The sequence below is a fragment of the Triticum urartu genome, chromosome 6A (genome assembly GCF_056163025.1).
Source record: "Triticum urartu cultivar PI428250 chromosome 6A, HENAU_Tu73, whole genome shotgun sequence".
Classification (NCBI taxonomy): Eukaryota; Viridiplantae; Streptophyta; class Magnoliopsida; order Poales; family Poaceae; genus Triticum; species Triticum urartu.
The window spans coordinates 368,690,261-368,693,200 of NC_141878.1; the positions used below are offsets into that span (position 1 = coordinate 368,690,261).

The 2,940-nt window shown below is 45.8% G+C and overlaps 1 pseudogene; it reads right to left on the reverse strand.

The window, feature by feature from the left end:
- Positions 1 to 468: 468 nt before the first annotated feature.
- Positions 469 to 2,415, reverse strand: LOC147965285 (vacuolar-sorting receptor 3 pseudogene; annotated as a pseudogene).
- Between the last annotated feature and the right edge of the window lie 525 nt (positions 2,416 to 2,940).

Here is a 2,940-nt window from a genome sequence, read left to right on the forward strand (position 1 = left end):
AACAAGTGAAAGCTTCAGGCCAACACAGGCCAAGACTCCCATTTCATTCATTTAACTGTAGGACTATAGTTCAACTCACGCTCCTCACGTATGAGAAACATGGGCCAACATATTCACCAACTACAATTTTGAACGGTACTGATTTAAATACCCCCAATGTAATGTGCCAAGATGGTAATGCAAAATGCTACTGATGGATACCAAGATAACATATATTCTGAATGTATCACACAATACAGAAAGACAAGTTTGTTATCATAATCGAAAACAGAGAAGTTTGCTTCAGTACAAAATGCCTAATACCTGAAAAGCTAATAGGCAAGAATAATGGATAGTTCACTGGACACCTTGATGAATCCTACGAATGAACAAGCAAAAGCTTCAGGCCAACACTCATTTTATTCATTTAATCAGAGGACTATAGTTCAACTGATGCTCTTCACGTATGGGAAATATGTGCTAACATATTCACCATTTCAATATGTAGGTTAATAGCAATTCAGAACTGTACTGGTCTAAATATTCCCATTGCAATGTGCCAAGATGGTCATGCAGAATGCCACTGATGGATACCAGCATACCATATATGCCAGCCATACCTCTATACTGGACGTCGATGATGACGAGTGTGGGCAGGATGGTGACGTCCCCCCTTGACCCGCGCCCGATCTGGTCCTCCTGCTCCTTGGACAGCACGGGTTATCGGCATGGCGTTGGGGTCGCCCATGCATGCTAGCACCTTCTCCAGCGACAGCCCCAGCGACGCCGCCACCTCCTCCACACACGCCTTTCTGTACTTCTTCTCCTTCATGGAGCACCGCAGCTTGTAGTCCATGGCGAAGTCCCACCACGCCCACGGCCGCCCGCTCTTGTTCGCCACCCGGTGCACGCACAGCTGCCGCGGGTTCTCCACCACCACCTGCTTCCCCTCGTACCCCTCCCCGAAGTCCTCCTCTCGGTCCGGCGCGCAGTACCTGCACAACCAACAACATCATTTCAAACTCTTGACCAGAGAAAGCTTCAAACTCTTGAGCGCAAAGTAGCACTCTGTTAGGACAGTACAAACGCCAGTCAAATTGTTGTTAATTTACAGCCAGAGTTTTGTACCAAAATTCATTTTTTTATTTATTACTACACAAAATGAAAGTTTGTAATTCTTCCTTTCTTTGCTTGGAAATCAATCAAGGAAGGATGATGAAACAGATAGTTGATCTGATGCTTGAAGGTGGTTAGAAAATGTGGAATTATTTCTTTCTTTGCTTGGAAATTAATCAAGGAAGGATGAGACGGATTGTTGGTCTGTCTGATGCTCTCTTTGGCTTGAAGGAATTGCTCACAGCACCAACCGATTGGAGTTGGTAGTGGAGGTGTTGTGATCAGGTGCGTTGCGATGGTTGGATCAAATGAAATGGGCACCAACAAATGCAATGGCTGTTTTTTATACTGCATCCATGTCTGAATCTACTCTTCTTGCTGTCTAGGTTCAGAGTTGGCAGGTTAGGCAGATATCTGAAACTGTTGACGTAGACCAAAGGGGAACAAACTGAAGATAATATATCAGGAAAATATTAGTTTGGTGTGTTATACTCTGGAGGGAGTACTAAATTCCATTTGAATTTGGCGCGTTCCCACAGGTTGCATTTGAATTTGGTGTTTTTTAAAATAAATTTCGCTAGTATTCAATTTTTTGACTAGTTATGCATGATATATTAGACCAAGAAAGGTCGCCTAATGCTACCTTTTAGAACAAAATATCTAACTACATGGAACACGACAAAATTGATCTCCACTTGTAAAGTCCCTTCCCCCTCTGCAGATTAAGAAGCTTCTGAAAATCTCTCATATCTGAGTTGGAGATATATCTACATCAACAGGATTAAAGTAATACTACTAGCACTAAACTAATTAGCATGTGTACGTAATAGGCTAATATATTAGTAGTACTAACTCCCATCAGTAGCTTCCTTCCCAGTTAACACATCACCATTGGAAAAACTAAATTCAGTGGCACCGTAAATCGTCGGACAATTCAGGCTCACACAGTCGCGCATCAGCAGTGTCTTCCCCGTGAGAATTAGCCGAAGCCAGGAATCGATCAATCAATCAATCAAATCAGCAGGGTTAATGCCTGAAGGTAACTAGTGAGTGTGTGGCGTGTGTACCTCCACGGTCGAGCAGGAGGACGACGGGGCAGCCGGACTTGGACTAGAACCTGGCCGGGAACTCGGCGCATCCGGTGGCCTTCTTGTCCAGGTAGAGCATGACGCCTGTGAGCGTGCCGCCGTAGTCGGGCACCCCGAAGTTGACGATGGCGGCGTCGTGGTGGCCCCATATGTGCTCCGGCGCCAGCACCCTCACGCTGCTCTTCTCCACCACGAACCGCCGCCGCCCCCGCGCCGGCGCCACCATCACCATGCACCTCGTACCCCTTGGAGAGGAGCAGCTCCGTCAAGTAGGTCCCCTCCTGCCCCGTGTTGCCCGTAGCGGAGGAGGAGCTGGAGGAGGAGGGGCAGTACAAGAAATATGTCAACTAGTGACCTGTCAGTGACCCTGGAAGAATTAGTCATAGATCTAGGACCATTTGAGACCAATTGGTCAAAAGCTGTTCGGGGGGCTCCAAACCCTAAACTATAATGACCATTTTGGTCAGAAAGGTCGCAATTTCCTTACACGAAATGGTCATAAAGCAGATAACACTGGTCCGTTGCCTTATTTCTAGCTGATCATGACCAATGTGTCATGTCCACCGCATTAGTTTTGCCTATGTGTTGCTATGACTAGGCGCCACCTCATTAGTTTGCCTATGTTTCATGTGAAGGAAATATGCCCTAGAGGCAATAATAAAGTTATTAGTTATTTCCTTATATCAACTAGTGACCTTCTGTCAGTGATCCTGGAAGAATTGGTCATAGATCTATGACCATTTGAGACCAATTGGTC